The sequence below is a fragment of the Dermochelys coriacea genome, chromosome 2 (assembly GCF_009764565.3).
Source record: "Dermochelys coriacea isolate rDerCor1 chromosome 2, rDerCor1.pri.v4, whole genome shotgun sequence".
NCBI classification, from domain to species: Eukaryota; Metazoa; Chordata; order Testudines; family Dermochelyidae; genus Dermochelys; species Dermochelys coriacea.
Window position 1 is genome coordinate 62395859 of NC_050069.1, and position 16506 is coordinate 62412364.

At 52.9% G+C, this 16506-nt stretch overlaps 17 non-coding genes across 17 annotated transcripts; all 17 read right to left on the reverse strand.

Moving 5' to 3' along the window:
- Positions 1-384: 384 nt before the first annotated feature.
- TRNAA-AGC lies at positions 385-457 on the reverse strand. Its single transcript has one exon. It is a non-coding gene; the product is annotated as a tRNA-Ala (tRNA).
- A 1087-nt stretch (positions 458-1544) lies between these two features.
- Positions 1545-1634, reverse strand: TRNAY-GUA. Its single transcript is given in 2 exon segments — positions 1545-1580; positions 1598-1634. It is a non-coding gene; the product is annotated as a tRNA-Tyr (tRNA).
- Positions 1635-2344: 710 nt separating this feature from the next.
- TRNAA-AGC lies at positions 2345-2417 on the reverse strand. Its single transcript has one exon. It is a non-coding gene; the product is annotated as a tRNA-Ala (tRNA).
- A 1087-nt stretch (positions 2418-3504) lies between these two features.
- TRNAY-GUA lies at positions 3505-3594 on the reverse strand. The gene is given in 2 exon segments: positions 3505-3540; positions 3558-3594. It is a non-coding gene; the product is annotated as a tRNA-Tyr (tRNA).
- Positions 3595-4304: 710 nt separating this feature from the next.
- On the reverse strand, positions 4305-4377 carry TRNAA-AGC. The gene has a single exon. It is a non-coding gene; the product is annotated as a tRNA-Ala (tRNA).
- A 1087-nt stretch (positions 4378-5464) lies between these two features.
- Positions 5465-5554, reverse strand: TRNAY-GUA. The gene is given in 2 exon segments: positions 5465-5500; positions 5518-5554. It is a non-coding gene; the product is annotated as a tRNA-Tyr (tRNA).
- Positions 5555-6265: 711 nt separating this feature from the next.
- Positions 6266-6338, reverse strand: TRNAA-AGC. Its single transcript has one exon. It is a non-coding gene; the product is annotated as a tRNA-Ala (tRNA).
- Positions 6339-7426: 1088 nt separating this feature from the next.
- Positions 7427-7516, reverse strand: TRNAY-GUA. Its single transcript is given in 2 exon segments — positions 7427-7462; positions 7480-7516. It is a non-coding gene; the product is annotated as a tRNA-Tyr (tRNA).
- A 711-nt stretch (positions 7517-8227) lies between these two features.
- TRNAA-AGC lies at positions 8228-8300 on the reverse strand. Its single transcript has one exon. It is a non-coding gene; the product is annotated as a tRNA-Ala (tRNA).
- Positions 8301-9387: 1087 nt separating this feature from the next.
- TRNAY-GUA lies at positions 9388-9477 on the reverse strand. Its single transcript is given in 2 exon segments — positions 9388-9423; positions 9441-9477. It is a non-coding gene; the product is annotated as a tRNA-Tyr (tRNA).
- A 705-nt stretch (positions 9478-10182) lies between these two features.
- On the reverse strand, positions 10183-10255 carry TRNAA-AGC. Its single transcript has one exon. It is a non-coding gene; the product is annotated as a tRNA-Ala (tRNA).
- A 1087-nt stretch (positions 10256-11342) lies between these two features.
- Positions 11343-11432, reverse strand: TRNAY-GUA. Its single transcript is given in 2 exon segments — positions 11343-11378; positions 11396-11432. It is a non-coding gene; the product is annotated as a tRNA-Tyr (tRNA).
- Positions 11433-12143: 711 nt separating this feature from the next.
- On the reverse strand, positions 12144-12216 carry TRNAA-AGC. Its single transcript has one exon. It is a non-coding gene; the product is annotated as a tRNA-Ala (tRNA).
- A 1087-nt stretch (positions 12217-13303) lies between these two features.
- Positions 13304-13393, reverse strand: TRNAY-GUA. The gene is given in 2 exon segments: positions 13304-13339; positions 13357-13393. It is a non-coding gene; the product is annotated as a tRNA-Tyr (tRNA).
- A 711-nt stretch (positions 13394-14104) lies between these two features.
- TRNAA-AGC lies at positions 14105-14177 on the reverse strand. The gene has a single exon. It is a non-coding gene; the product is annotated as a tRNA-Ala (tRNA).
- Positions 14178-15264: 1087 nt separating this feature from the next.
- TRNAY-GUA lies at positions 15265-15354 on the reverse strand. The gene is given in 2 exon segments: positions 15265-15300; positions 15318-15354. It is a non-coding gene; the product is annotated as a tRNA-Tyr (tRNA).
- Positions 15355-16065: 711 nt separating this feature from the next.
- TRNAA-CGC lies at positions 16066-16138 on the reverse strand. Its single transcript has one exon. It is a non-coding gene; the product is annotated as a tRNA-Ala (tRNA).
- Between the last annotated feature and the right edge of the window lie 368 nt (positions 16139-16506).

Below are 16506 nucleotides of genomic sequence, written 5' to 3' on the forward strand. Positions count from 1 at the left end.
CCAGAACAGGGACAGTGGTGCAATGGAAAACATGTTTACAGCCTCCTGCCTGGCTTGAAAGGGGCTTCTTAAACCACAACGTTTTCTCAGTCCGTTCCCTTCCCCTTTGTCAATAATTGACACATTTCCGCTCTTCTCCTTTCACACCCGACTCCGCCTTCCGCGCCTACCTCAGGAAAAACAAAGACAAAGAGACTGGCAAAAGGAAAGAACTCAGACACACACTCTCCTGAAAGAGAGGTTGCCCTTTTGCTGCCTCAAGACAAAAGGCTTACCGCAACGCTCCTTTCTGGCAGACAGAAATCGTGTGAGGTGAGTGCAAGCGGGTGGGGATGGAAAAAAGAGAAAGATGAGAGAGGAAGAGCAGCAGCAGTCACCGCCGCCTGGAGAATGCGGGCATTGATCCCGCTACCTCTCGCATGCTAAGCGAGCGCTCTACCATTTGAGCTAATTCCCCATACTCTCACAAGGAGACCCCGCCCCCTCAGCGCACACCCCATCCAGGGATTTCTTCACCGCAAAACAGACTACCTTTACGTTTGCACACCACCCTGGAAAGGACCTCCACCCAACAAGGACACGTGACATAGCAAAGAACGCTGCTCCCCTTTCTTGCCTTTCAACAAAACACAGCTTTCCAGAAACCATCAGAGAAACTCACACACGCCCAGGCCTTGCCCTCCCACATATACCGAACGCCTCTGTTCATGACAAGAAGAAGAGGAAAAACTGCAAAGGAAAGGCGACGAGTTGCCTCCCTGCCCGCCTAGTCTCTGAACAGGCCAAGGACAGCAAAGCTTTAGATTATTTATGGGCAGCCCGGAAGCTCCTTCCCAGAAATTCCGCCAGATTGGGCTTCTTGCACTTCTCCGCCAGAAGCCTTTGCAATCGCCGTTGCCCAAAGACAACCCATCTCGACAAATGTCATGGACAAAAGCCCAAAACGGAAAGAAATGGAATCGCTCCCTCACACTACTCCATAAACTGAGCTCTATGACGCCGAGGAAAGATGGACAGAGAGCAAACCACTGAAAGGCATACATTGCTCCAACGTTGAGCATAATAGCCCGCTGTCAGCAACGCACACAACAGGTTGAGCCTGAAGGAAAAGGGACTCTCAGTGACGAAAGGGCCTTTCCTTTTCCCCCTACGTTCCCGTCCTCCCCGCCACCAGAAACTATGTCCCCGCAGCACCTCTGCCCCAGGCAAAACACCTCGAAGACAGCTTGGGGACATAGCTACGGCCGCTCTATTGTATGACAAAGGCGCCGCGGTACCAGGGTGATAAATGGCACTTCTGAAGCCTGAGATCCATAGCTAGATGTCTACGCTGTGAGTGCGGGAGAGCGAAGAAAAAGGAACTCGGCCTATAAAGGCATAAACTGTGGCCTAGGTACTTGGAAGCAGGTGTGGTAGATGAAAGTAGTGGCAAGTGGTGCTTTAACTGCAGCCGACCTCCAGAGGCCAGTCTTGCACGAATGCAGTACAACGTGGCAGTGGCCAGAGCGGGACCTCTAAAGAAGAAGGTGGAACCAAAAGCTCACTCCTTCGAGCCGGAGTCGAACCAGCGACCTAAGGATTCCCAGGGGTGTTAAACCTACAGTCCTCCGCTCTACCAGCTGAGCTATCGAAGGAAGCCAAGTGCAAAGGGCCCCGAGTGACTCAAGGTGTCAGGTAGAAGTGCCACTGGCACTAACTATAATTATAGGCTTGCCTCTGCCCAGCCTTTGAAAGGAATAAGCGACGCACACCTATCCCTTCATCCTCCTGGCTGCCGGGTCGCCGCCTAGTCTGCCCTCAATTCACCCAACAGGCTCCTTAACAGGCATGGCACGAAGACAATGCCGCAAGGTAAGAACGGAATGCCAGGGGGCACCAGGCTACCATCCTACCTACAGGGGACCCGGAATTGTCTCAAGCACGCGCAGCACAATGTTGGGACCCCAGCCCTGATTCCCACCCAGAACAGGGACAGTGGTGCAATGGAAAACATGTTTGCAGCCTCCTGCCTGGCTTGAAAGGGGCTTTTTAAACCACAACATTTTCTCAGTCCGTTCCCTTCCCCTTCGTCAATAGTTGACACATTTCCGCTCTTCTCCTTTCACACCCGACTCCGCCTTCCGCGCCTACCTCAGGAAAAACAAAGACAAAGAGACTGACAAAAGGAAAGAACTCAGACACACACTCTCCTGAAAGAGAGGTTGCCCTTTTGCTGCCTCAAGACAAAAGGCTTACCGCAACGCTCCTTTCTGGCAGACAGAAATCGTGTGAGGTGAGTGCAAGCGGGTGGGGATGGAAAAAAGAGAAAGATGAGAGAGGAAGAGCAGCAGCAGTCACCGCCGCCTGGAGAATGCGGGCATTGATCCCGCTACCTCTCGCATGCTAAGCGAGCGCTCTACCATTTGAGCTAATTCCCCATACTCTCACAAGGAGACCCCGCCCCCTCAGCGCACACCCCATCCAGGGATTTCTTCACCGCAAAACAGACAACCTTTACGTTTGCACACCACCCTGGAAAGGACCTCCACCCAACAAGGACACGTGACATAGCAAAGAACGCTGCTCCCCTTTCTTGCCTTTCAACAAAACACAGCTTTCCAGAGACCATCAGAGAAACTCACACACGCCCAGGCCTTGCCCTCCCACACATACCGAACGCCTCTGTTCATGACAAGAAGAAAAGGAAAAACTGCAAAGGAAAGGCGAGGAGTTGCTTCCCTGCCCGCCTAGTCGCTGCACAGGCCAAGGACAGCAAAGCTTTAGATTATCTACGGACAGCCCGGCAGCTTCTCGCCAGAAATTCCGCCAGATTGGGCTTCTCGCACTTCTACGCCAGAAGCCTTTGCAATCGCCGTTGCCCAAAGACAACCCATCTCGACAAATGTCATGGACAAAAGCCCAAAACGGAAAGAAATGGAACCGCTCCCTCACACTATTTCATAAACTGAGCTCTATGACGCCGAGGAAAGATGGACAGAGAGCAAACCACTGAAAGGCACACATTGCTACAACGTTGAGCATAGTAGCCCGCTGTCAGCAGCGCACACAACAGGTTGAGCCTGAAGGACAAGGGACTCTCAGTGACGAAAGAGCCTTTCCTTTTCCCCCTACGTTCCCGTCCTCCCCGCCACCAGAAACTATGTCCCCGCAGCACCTCTGCCCCAGGCAAAACACCTCGAAGACAGCTTGGGGACATAGCTACGGCCGCTCTATTGTATGACAAAGGCGCCGCGGTACCAGGGTGATAAATGGCACTTCTGAAGCCTGAGATCCATAGCTAGATGTCTACGCTGTGAGTGCGGGAGAGCGAAGAAAAAGGAACTCGGCCTATAAAGGCATAAACTGTGGCCTAGGTACTTGGAAGCAGGTGTGGTAGATGAAAGTAGTGGCAAGTGGTGCTTTAAATGCAGCCGACCTCCAGAGGCCAGTCTTGCACGAATGCAGTACAACGTGGCAGTGGCCAGAGCGGGACCTCTAAAGAAGAAGGTGGAACCAAAAGCTCACTCCTTCGAGCCGGAGTCGAACCAGCGACCTAAGGATTCCCAGGGATGTTAAACCTACAGTCCTCCGCTCTACCAGCTGAGCTATCGAAGGAAGCCAAGTGCAAAGGGCCCCGAGTGACTCAAGGTGTCAGGTAGAAGTGCCACTGGCACTAACTATAATTATAGGCTTGCCTCTGCCCAGCCTTTGAAAGGAATAAGCGATGTACACCTATCCCTTCATCCTCCTGGCTGCCGGGTCGCCGCCTAGTCTGCCCTCAATTCACCCAACAGGCTCCTTAACAGGCATGGCACGAAGACAATGCCGCAAGGTAAGAACGGAATGCCAGGGGGCACCAGGCTACCATCCTACCTACAGGGGACCCGGAATTGTCTCAAGCACGCGCAGCACAATGTTGGGGCCCCAGCCCTGATTCCCACCCAGAACAGGGATAGTGGTGCAATGGAAAACATGTTTGCAGCCTCCTGCCTGGCTTGAAAGGGGCTTTTTAAACCACAACGTTTTCTCAGTCCGTTCCCCTTCCCCTTCGTCAATAATTGACACATTTCCGCTCTTCTCCTTTCACACCCGACTCCGCCTTCCGCGCCTACCTCAGGAAAAACAAAGACAAAGAGACTGGCAAAAGGAAAGAACTCAGACACACACTCTCCTGAAAGAGAGGTTGCCCTTTTGCTGCCTCAAGACAAAGGCTTACCGCAACGCTCCTTTCTGGCAGACAGAAATCGTGTGAGGTGAGTGCAAGCGGGTGGGGATGGAAAAAAGAGAAAGATGAGAGAGGAAGAGCAGCAGCAGTCACCGCCGCCTGGAGAATGCGGGCATTGATCCCGCTACCTCTCGCATGCTAAGCGAGCGCTCTACCATTTGAGCTAATTCCCCATACTCTCACAAGGAGACCCCGCCCCCTCAGCGCACACCCCATCCAGGGATTTCTTCACCGCAAAACAGACTACCTTTACGTTTGCACACCACCCTGGAAAGGACCTCCACCCAACAAGGACACGTGACATAGTAAAGAACGCTGCTCCCCTTTCTTGCCTTTCAACAAAACACAGCTTTCCAGAGACCATCAGAGAAACTCACACACGCCCAGGCCTTGCCCTCCCACACATACCGAACGCCTCTGTTCATGACAAGAAGAAAAGGAAAAACTGCAAAGGAAAGGCGACGAGTTGCCTCCCTGCCCGCCTAGTCGCTGCACAGGCCAAGGACAGCAAAGCTTTAGATTATCTACGGACAGCCCGGCAGCTCCTTGCCAGAAATTCCGCCAGATTGGGCTTCTCGCACTTCTCCGCCAGAAGCCTTTGCAATCGCCGTTGCCCAAAGACAACCCATCTCGACAAATGTCATGGACAAAAGCCCAAAACGGAAAGAAATGGAACCGCTCCCTCACACTATTTCATAAACTGAGCTCTATGACGCCGAGGAAAGATGGACAGAGAGCAAACCACTGAAAGGCACACATTGCTACAACGTTGAGCATAATAGCCCGCTGTCAGCAGCGCACACAACAGGTTGAGCCTGAAGGACAAGGGACTCTCAGTGACGAAAGAGCCTTTCCTTTTCCCCCTATGTTCCCGTCCTCCCCGCCACCAGAAACTATGTCCCCGCAGCACCTCTGCCCCAGGCAAAACACCTCGAAGACAGCTTGGGGACATAGCTACGGCCGCTCTATTGTATGACAAAGGCGCCGCGGTACCAGGGTGATAAATGGCACTTCTGAAGCCTGAGATCCATAGCTAGATGTCTACGCTGTGAGTGCGGGAGAGCGAAGAAAAAGGAACTCGGCCTATAAAGGCATAAACTGTGGCCTAGGTACTTGGAAGCAGGTGTGGTAGATGAAAGTAGTGGCAAGTGGTGCTTTAAATGCAGCCGACCTCCAGAGGCCAGTCTTGCACGAATGCAGTACAACGTGGCAGTGGCCAGAGCGGGAGCTCTAAAGAAGAAGGTGGAACCAAAAGCTCACTCCTTCGAGCCGGAGTCGAACCAGCGACCTAAGGATTCCCAGGGATGTTAAACCTACAGTCCTCCGCTCTACCAGCTGAGCTATCGAAGGAAGCCAAGTGCAAAGGGCCCCGAGTGACTCAAGGTGTCAGGTAGAAGTGCCACTGGCACTAACTATAATTATAGGCTTGCCTCTGCCCAGCCTTTGAAAGGAATAAGCGACGCACACCTATCCCTTCATCCTCCTGGCTGCCGGGTCGCCGCCTAGTCTGCCCTCAATTCACCCAACAGGCTCCTTAACAGGCATGGCACGAAGACAATGCCGCAAGGTAAGAACGGAATGCCAGGGGGCACCAGGCTACCATCCTACCTACAGGGGACCCGGAATTGTCTCAAGCACACGCAGCACAATGTTGGGGCCCCAGCCCTGATTCCCACCCAGAACAGGGATAGTGGTGCAATGGAAAACATGTTTGCAGCCTCCTGCCTGGCTTGAAAGGGGCTTTTTAAACCACAACGTTTTCTCAGTCCGTTCCCCTTCCCCTTCGTCAATAATTGACACATTTCCGCTCTTCTCCTTTCACACCCGACTCCGCCTTCCGCGCCTACCTCAGGAAAAACAAAGACAAAGAGACTGGCAAAAGGAAAGAACTCAGACACACACTCTCCTGAAAGAGAGGTTGCCCTTTTGCTGCCTCAAGACAAAAGGCTTACCGCAACGCTCCTTTCTGGCAGACAGAAATCGTGTGAGGTGAGTGCAAGCGGGTGGGGATGGAAAAAAGAGAAAGATGAGAGAGGAAGAGCAGCAGCAGTCACCGCCGCCTGGAGAATGCGGGCATTGATCCCGCTACCTCTCGCATGCTAAGCGAGCGCTCTACCATTTGAGCTAATTCCCCATACTCTCACAAGGAGACCCCGCCCCCTCAGCGCACACCCCATCCAGGGATTTCTTCACCGCAAAACAGACTACCTTTACGTTTGCACACCACCCTGGAAAGGACCTCCACCCAACAAGGACACGTGACATAGTAAAGAACGCTGCTCCCCTTTCTTGCCTTTCAACAAAACACAGCTTTCCAGAGACCATCAGAGAAACTCACACACGCCCAGGCCTTGCCCTCCCACACATACCGAACGCCTCTGTTCATGACAAGAAGAAAAGGAAAAAACTGCAAAGGAAAGGCGACGAGTTGCCTCCCTGCCCGCCTAGTCGCTGCACAGGCCAAGGACAGCAAAGCTTTAGATTATCTACGGACAGCCCGGCAGCTCCTTGCCAGAAATTCCGCCAGATTGGGCTTCTCGCACTTCTCCGCCAGAAGCCTTTGCAATCGCCGTTGCCCAAAGACAACCCATCTCGACAAATGTCATGGACAAAAGCCCAAAACGGAAAGAAATGGAACCGCTCCCTCACACTATTTCATAAACTGAGCTCTATGACGCCGAGGAAAGATGGACAGAGAGCAAACCACTGAAAGGCACACATTGCTACAACGTTGAGCATAATAGCCCGCTGTCAGCAGCGCACACAACAGGTTGAGCCTGAAGGACAAGGGACTCTCAGTGACGAAAGAGCCTTTCCTTTTCCCCCTATGTTCCCGTCCTCCCCGCCACCAGAAACTATGTCCCCGCAGCACCTCTGCCCCAGGCAAAACACCTCGAAGACAGCTTGGGGACATAGCTACGGCCGCTCTATTGTATGACAAAGGCGCCGCGGTACCAGGGTGATAAATGGCACTTCTGAAGCCTGAGATCCATAGCTAGATGTCTACGCTGTGAGTGCGGGAGAGCGAAGAAAAAGGAACTCGGCCTATAAAGGCATAAACTGTGGCCTAGGTACTTGGAAGCAGGTGTGGTAGATGAAAGTAGTGGCAAGTGGTGCTTTAAATGCAGCCGACCTCCAGAGGCCAGTCTTGCACGAATGCAGTACAACGTGGCAGTGGCCAGAGCGGGACCTCTAAAGAAGAAGGTGGAACCAAAAGCTCACTCCTTCGAGCCGGAGTCGAACCAGCGACCTAAGGATTCCCAGGGATGTTAAACCTACAGTCCTCCGCTCTACCAGCTGAGCTATCGAAGGAAGCCAAGTGCAAAGGGCCCCGAGTGACTCAAGGTGTCAGGTAGAAGTGCCACTGGCACTAACTATAATTATAGGCTTGCCTCTGCCCAGCCTTTGAAAGGAATAAGCGACGCACACCTATCCCTTCATCCTCCTGGCTGCCGGGTCGCCGCCTAGTCTGCCCTCAATTCACCCAACAGGCTCCTTAACAGGCATGGCACGAAGACAATGCCGCAAGGTAAGAACGGAATGCCAGGGGGCACCAGGCTACCATCCTACCTACAGGGGACCCGGAATTGTCTCAAGCACACGCAGCACAATGTTGGGGCCCCAGCCCTGATTCCCACCCAGAACAGGGATAGTGGTGCAATGGAAAACATGTTTGCAGCCTCCTGCCTGGCTTGAAAGGGGCTTTTTAAACCACAACGTTTTCTCAGTCCGTTCCCCTTCCCCTTCGTCAATAATTGACACATTTCCGCTCTTCTCCTTTCACACCCGACTCCGCCTTCCGCGCCTACCTCAGGAAAAACAAAGACAAAGAGACTGGCAAAAGGAAAGAACTCAGACACACACTCTCCTGAAAGAGAGGTTGCCCTTTTGCTGCCTCAAGACAAAAGGCTTACCGCAACGCTCCTTTCTGGCAGACAGAAATCGTGTGAGGTGAGTGCAAGCGGGTGGGGATGGAAAAAAGAGAAAGATGAGAGAGGAAGAGCAGCAGCAGTCACCGCCGCCTGGAGAATGCGGGCATTGATCCCGCTACCTCTCGCATGCTAAGCGAGCGCTCTACCATTTGAGCTAATTCCCCATACTCTCACAAGGAGACCCCGCCCCCTCAGCGCACACCCCATCCAGGGATTTCTTCACCGCAAAACAGACTACCTTTACGTTTGCACACCACCCTGGAAAGGACCTCCACCCAACAAGGACACGTGACATAGTAAAGAACGCTGCTCCCCTTTCTTGCCTTTCAACAAAACACAGCTTTCCAGAGACCATCAGAGAAACTCACACACGCCCAGGCCTTGCCCTCCCACACATACCGAACGCCTCTGTTCATGACAAGAAGAAGAGGAAAAACTGCAAAGGAAAGGCGACGAGTTGCCTCCCTGCCCGCCTAGTCGCTGCACAGGCCAAGGACAGCAAAGCTTTAGATTATCTACGGACAGCCCGGCAGCTCCTTGCCAGAAATTCCGCCAGATTGGGCTTCTCGCACTTCTCCGCCAGAAGCCTTTGCAATCGCCGTTGCCCAAAGACAACCCATCTCGACAAATGTCATGGACAAAAGCCCAAAACTGAAAGAAATGGAACCGCTCCCTCACACTATTCCATAAACTGAGCTCTATGACGCCGAGGAAAGATGGACAGAGAGCAAACCACTGAAAGGCACACATTGCTACAACGTTGAGCATAGTAGCCCGCTGTCAGCAGCGCACACAACAGGTTGAGCCTGAAGGACAAGGGACTCTCAGTGACGAAAGAGCCTTTCTTTTTCCCCCTATGTTCCCGTCCTCCCCGCCACCAGAAACTATGTCCCCGCAGCACCTCTGCCCCAGGCAAAACACCTCGAAGACAGCTTGGGGACATAGCTACGGCCGCTCTATTGTATGACAAAGGCGCCGCGGTACCAGGGTGATAAATGGCACTTCTGAAGCCTGAGATCCATAGCTAGATGTCTACGCTGTGAGTGCGGGAGAGCGAAGAAAAAGGAACTCGGCCTATAAAGGCATAAACTGTGGCCTAGGTACTTGGAAGCCGGTGTGGTAGATGAAAGTAGTGGCAAGTGGTGCTTTAAATGCAGCCGACCTCCAGAGGCCAGTCTTGCACGAATGCAGTACAACGTGGCAGTGGCCAGAGCGGGAGCTCTAAAGAAGAAGGTGGAACCAAAAGTTTACTCCTTCGAGCCGGAGTTGAACCAGCGACCTAAGGATTCCCAGGGGTGTTAAACCTACAGTCCTCTGCTCTACCAGCTGAGCTATCGAAGGAAGCCAAGTGCAAAGGGCCCCGAGTGACTCAAGGTGTCAGGTAGAAGTGCCACTGGCACTAACTATAATTATAGGCTTGCCTCTGCCCAGCCTTTGAAAGGAATAAGCGACGCACACCTATCCCTTCATCCTCCTGGCTGCCGGGTCGCTGCCTAGTCTGCCCTCAATTCACCCAACAGGCTCCTTAACAGGCATGGCACGAAGACAATGCCACAAGGTAAGAACGGAACGCCAGGGGGCACAACGGTACCATCCTACCTACAGGGGACCCAGAATTGTCTCAAGCACGCGCAGCACAATGTTGGGACCCCAGCCCTGATTCCCACCCAGAACAGGGACAGTGGTGCAATGGAAAACATGTTTGCAGCCTCCTGCCTGGCTTGAAAGGGGCTTTTTAAACCACAACGTTTTCTCAGTCCGTTCCCTTCCCCTTCGTCAATAATTGACACATTTCCGCTCTTCTCCTTTCCGACTCCGCCTTCCGTGCCTACCTCAGGAAAAACAAAGACAAAGAGACTGGCAAAAGGAAAGAACTCAGACACACACTCTCCTGAAAGAGAGGTTGCCCTTTTGCTGCCTCAAGACAAAAGGCTTACCGCAACGCTCCTTTCTGGCAGACAGAAATCGTGTGAGGTGAGTGCAAGCGGGTGGGGATGGAAAAAAGAGAAAGATGAGAGAGGAAGAGCAGCAGCAGTCACCGCCGCCTGGAGAATGCGGGCATTGATCCCGCTACCTCTCGCATGCTAAGCGAGCGCTCTACCATTTGAGCTAATTCCCCATATTCTCACAAGGAGACCCCGCCCCCTCAGCGCACACCCCATCCAGGGATTTCTTCACCGCAAAACAAACTACCTTTACGTTTGCACACCACCCTGGAAAGGACCTCCACCCAACAAGGACACGTGACATAGCAAAGAACGCTGCTCCCCTTTCTTGCCTTTCAACAAAACACAGCTTTCCAGAGACCATCAGAGAAACTCACACACGCCCAGGCCTTGCCCTCCCACACATACCGAACGCCTCTGTTCATGACAAGAAGAAGAGGAAAAACTGCAAAGGAAAGGCGACGAGTTGCCTCCCTGCCCGCCTAGTCGCTGCACAGGCCAAGGACAGCAAAGCTTTAGATTATCTACGGACAGCCCGGCAGCTCCTTGCCAGAAATTCCGCCAGATTGGGCTTCTCGCACTTCTCCGCCAGAAGCCTTTGCAATCGCCGTTGCCCAAAGACAACCCATCTCGACAAATGTCATGGACAAAAGCCCAAAACTGAAAGAAATGGAACCGCTCCCTCACACTATTCCATAAACTGAGCTCTATGACGCCGAGGAAAGATGGACAGAGAGCAAACCACTGAAAGGCACACATTGCTTCAACGTTGAGCATAATAGCCCGCTGTCAGCAGCGCACACAACAGGTTGAGCCTGAAGGACAAGGGACTCTCAGTGACGAAAGGGCCTTTCCTTTTCCCCCTACGTTCCCGTCCTCCCCGCCACCAGAAACTATGTCCCCGCAGCACCTCTGCCCCAGGCAAAACACCTCGAAGACAGCTTGGGGACATAGCTACGGCCGCTCTATTGTATGACAAAGGCGCCGCGGTACCAGGGTGATAAATGGCACTTCTGAAGCCTGAGATCCATAGCTAGATGTCTACGCTGTGAGTGCGGGAGAGCGAAGAAAAAGGAACTCGGCCTATAAAGGCATAAACTGTGGCCTAGGTACTTGGAAGCAGGTGTGGTAGATGAAAGTAGTGGCAAGTGGTGCTTTAAATGCAGCCGACCTCCAGAGGCCAGTCTTGCACGAATGCAGTACAACGTGGCAGTGGCCAGAGCGGGAGCTCTAAAGAAGAAGGTGGAACCAAAAGCTCACTCCTTCGAGCCGGAGTCGAACCAGCGACCTAAGGATTCCCAGGGATGTTAAACCTACAGTCCTCCGCTCTACCAGCTGAGCTATCGAAGGAAGCCAAGTGCAAAGGGCCCCGAGTGACTCAAGGTGTCAGGTAGAAGTGCCACTGGCACTAACTATAATTATAGGCTTGCCTCTGCCCAGCCTTTGAAAGGAATAAGCGATGCACACCTATCCCTTCATCCTCCTGGCTGCCGGGTCGCCGCCTAGTCTGCCCTCAATTCACCCAACAGGCTCCTTAACAGGCATGGCACGAAGACAATGCCGCAAGGTAAGAACGGAATGCCAGGGGGCACCAGGCTACCATCCTACCTACAGGGGACCCGGAATTGTCTCAAGCACGCGCAGCACAATGTTGGGGCCCCCGCCCTGATTCCCACCCAGAACAGGGATAGTGGTGCAATGGAAAACATGTTTGCAGCCTCCTGCCTGGCTTGAAAGGGGCTTTTTAAACCACAACGTTTTCTCAGTCCGTTCCCCTTCCCCTTCGTCAATAATTGACACATTTCCGCTCTTCTCCTTTCACACCCGACTCCGCCTTCCGCGCCTACCTCAGGAAAAACAAAGACAAAGAGACTGGCAAAAGGAAAGAACTCAGACACACACTCTCCTGAAAGAGAGGTTGCCCTTTTGCTGCCTCAAGACAAAAGGCTTACCGCAACGCTCCTTTCTGGCAGACAGAAATCGTGTGAGGTGAGTGCAAGCGGGTGGGGATGGAAAAAAGAGAAAGATGAGAGAGGAAGAGCAGCAGCAGTCACCGCCGCCTGGAGAATGCGGGCATTGATCCCGCTACCTCTCGCATGCTAAGCGAGCGCTCTACCATTTGAGCTAATTCCCCATATTCTCACAAGGAGACCCCGCCCCCTCAGCGCACACCCCATCCAGGGATTTCTTCACCGCAAAACAAACTACCTTTACGTTTGCACACCACCCTGGAAAGGACCTCCACCCAACAAGGACACGTGACATAGCAAAGAACGCTGCTCCCCTTTCTTGCCTTTCAACAAAACACAGCTTTCCAGAGACCATCAGAGAAACTCACACACGCCCAGGCCTTGCCCTCCCACACATACCGAATGCCTCTGTTCATGACAAGAAGAAGAGGAAAAACTGCAAAGGAAAGGCGACGAGTTGCCTCCCTGCCCGCCTAGTCGCTGCACAGGCCAAGGACAGCAAAGCTTTAGATTATCTACGGAGAGCCCGGCAGCTCCTTGCCAGAAATTCCGCCAGATTGGGCTTCTCGCACTTCTCCGCCAGAAGCCTTTGCAATCGCCGTTGCCCAAAGACAACCCATCTCGACAAATGTCATGGACAAAAGCCCAAAACTGAAAGAAATGGAACCGCTCCCTCACACTATTCCATAAACTGAGCTCTATGACGCCGAGGAAAGATGGACAGAGAGCAAACCACTGAAAGGCACACATTGCTTCAACGTTGAGCATAATAGCCCGCTGTCAGCAGCGCACACAACAGGTTGAGCCTGAAGGACAAGGGACTCTCAGTGACGAAAGGGCCTTTCCTTTTCCCCCTACGTTCCCGTCCTCCCCGCCACCAGAAACTATGTCCCCGCAGCACCTCTGCCCCAGGCAAAACACCTCGAAGACAGCTTGGGGACATAGCTACGGCCGCTCTATTGTATGACAAAGGCGCCGCGGTACCAGGGTGATAAATGGCACTTCTGAAGCCTGAGATCCATAGCTAGATGTCTACGCTGTGAGTGCGGGAGAGCGAAGAAAAAGGAACTCGGCCTATAAAGGCATAAACTGTGGCCTAGGTACTTGGAAGCAGGTGTGGTAGATGAAAGTAGTGGCAAGTGGTGCTTTAAATGCAGCCGACCTCCAGAGGCCAGTCTTGCACGAATGCAGTACAACGTGGCAGTGGCCAGAGCGGGAGCTCTAAAGAAGAAGGTGGAACCAAAAGCTCACTCCTTCGAGCCGGAGTCGAACCAGCGACCTAAGGATTCCCAGGGATGTTAAACCTACAGTCCTCCGCTCTACCAGCTGAGCTATCGAAGGAAGCCAAGTGCAAAGGGCCCCGAGTGACTCAAGGTGTCAGGTAGAAGTGCCACTGGCACTAACTATAATTATAGGCTTGCCTCTGCCCAGCCTTTGAAAGGAATAAGCGATGCACACCTATCCCTTCATCCTCCTGGCTGCCGGGTCGCCGCCTAGTCTGCCCTCAATTCACCCAACAGGCTCCTTAACAGGCATGGCACGAAGACAATGCCGCAAGGTAAGAACGGAATGCCAGGGGGCACCAGGCTACCATCCTACCTACAGGGGACCCGGAATTGTCTCAAGCACGCGCAGCACAATGTTGGGGCCCCAGCCCTGATTCCCACCCAGAACAGGGATAGTGGTGCAATGGAAAACATGTTTGCAGCCTCCTGCCTGGCTTGAAAGGGGCTTTTTAAACCACAACGTTTTCTCAGTCCGTTCCCCTTCCCCTTCGTCAATAATTGACACATTTCCGCTCTTCTCCTTTCACACCCGACTCCGCCTTCCGCGCCTACCTCAGGAAAAACAAAGACAAAGAGACTGGCAAAAGGAAAGAACTCAGACACACACTCTCCTGAAAGAGAGGTTGCCCTTTTGCTGCCTCAAGACAAAAGGCTTACCGCAACGCTCCTTTCTGGCAGACAGAAATCGTGTGAGGTGAGTGCAAGCGGGTGGGGATGGAAAAAAGAGAAAGATGAGAGAGGAAGAGCAGCAGCAGTCACCGCCGCCTGGAGAATGCGGGCATTGATCCCGCTACCTCTCGCATGCTAAGCGAGCGCTCTACCATTTGAGCTAATTCCCCATACTCTCACAAGGAGACCCCGCCCCCTCAGCGCACACCCCATCCAGGGATTTCTTCACCGCAAAACAAACTACCTTTACGTTTGCACACCACCCTGGAAAGGACCTCCACCCAACAAGGACACGTGACATAGCAAAGAACGCTGCTCCCCTTTCTTGCCTTTCAACAAAACACAGCTTTCCAGAGACCATCAGAGAAACTCACACACGCCCAGGCGTTGCCCTCCCACACATACCGAACGCCTCTGTTCATGACAAGAAGAAGAGGAAAAACTGCAAAGGAAAGGCGACGAGTTGCTTCCCTGCCCGCCTAGTCACTGCACAGGCCAAGGACAGCAAAGCTTTAGATTATCTACGGACAGTCCGGCAGCTCCTCGCCAGAAATTCCGCCAGATTGGGCTTCTCGCACTTCTACGCCAGAAGCCTTTGCAATCGCCGTTGCCCAAAGACAACCCATCTCGACAAATGTCATGGACAAAAGCCCAAAACGGAAAGAAATGGAACCGCTCCCTCACACTATTCCATAAACTGAGCTCTATGACGCCGAGGAAAGATGGACAGAGAGCAAACCACTGAAAGGCACACATTGCTACAACGTTGAGCATAATAGCCCGCTGTCAGCAGCGCACACAACAGGTTGAGCCTGAAGGACAAGGGACTCTCAGTGACGAAAGAGCCTTTCCTTTTCCCCCTATGTTCCCGTCCTCCCCTCCACCAGAAACTATGTCCCCGCAGCACCTCTGCCCCAGGCAAAACACCTCGAAGACAGCTTGGGGACATAGCTACGGCCGCTCTATTGTATGACAAAGGCGCCGCGGTACCAGGGTGATAAATGGCACTTCTGAAGCCTGAGATCCATAGCTAGATGTCTACGCTGTGAGTGCGGGAGAGCGAAGAAAAAGGAACTCGGCCTATAAAAGCATAAACTGTGGCCTAGGTACTTGGAAGCAGGTGTGGTAGATGAAAGTAGTGGCAAGTGGTGCTTTAAATGCAGCCGACCTCCAGAGGCCAGTCTTGCACGAATGCAGTACAACGTGGCAGTGGCCAGAGCAGGAGCTCTAAAGAAGAAGGTGGAACCAAAAGTTCACTCCTTCGAGCCGGAGTCGAACCAGCGACCTAAGGATTCCCAGGGGTGTTAAACCTACAGTCCTCCGCTCTACCAGCTGAGCTATCGAAGGAAGCCAAGTGCAAAGGGCCCCGAGTGACTCAAGGTGTCAGGTAGAAATGCCACTGGCACTAACTATAATTATAGGCTTGCCTCTGCCCAGCCTTTGAAAGGAATAAGCGACGCACACCTATCCCTTCATCCTCCTGACTGCCGGGTCGCCGCCTAGTCTGCCCTCAATTCACCCAACAGGCTCCTTAACAGGCATGGCACGAAGACAATGCCGCAAGGTAAGAACGGAACGCCAGGGGGCACCAGGCTCCCATCCTACCTACAGGGGACCCGGAATTGTCTCAAGCACGCGCAGCACAATGTTGGGACCCCAGCCCTGATTCCCACCCAGAACAGGGACAGTGGTGCAATGGAAAACATGTTTGCAGCCTCCTGCCTGGCTTGAAAGGGGCTTTTTAAACCACAACGTTTTCTCAGTCCGTTCCCCTTCCCCTTCGTCAATAATTGACACATTTCCGCTCTTCTCCTTTCACACCCGACTCCGCCTTCCGCGCCTACCTCAGGAAAAACAAAGACAAAGAGGCTGGCAAAAGGAAAGAACTCAGACACGCACTCTCTTGAAAGAGACGTTGCCCCTTTTGCTGCCTCAAGACAAAAGGCTTACCGCAACGCTCCTTTCTGGCAGAGAGAAACCGTGTGAGGTGAGTGCAAGCGGGTGGGGATGGAAAAAAGAGAAAATGGGAGAAGAAGAGCAGTAGCAGTCTCTGTTTTCTGGAGAATGCGGGCATTGATCCCGCTACCTCTCGCATGCGAAGCGAGCGCTCTACCGTTTGAGCTAATTCCCCATACTTCACAAGGAGACCCCATCCCCTCCGCCACGCACTGTCAACTCAACGCACACCCCATCCAGGGATTTCTTCACCAGAAAACAAACTACCTTTATGCTTGCACACCACCATGGAAAGGACCTCCATCAAACAAGGACATGTGACATAGCAAAGAACGCTGCTTCCCTTTCTTGCCTTTCAACAAAATAGAAAATAGATGGACAAAGTGAGAGAAAACCATTGAAACGCATGCATCTCTACAACGTTCAGTGTAATCGCCAATCGTCAGCAGTGCACAGAATAGGTTGAACCGAGCATGTCCTACATCAGGTGCACATGTGCCCCTCAAGCCCTTGATCGCAGATTTTCAGTTTGTGTTTGTTTGA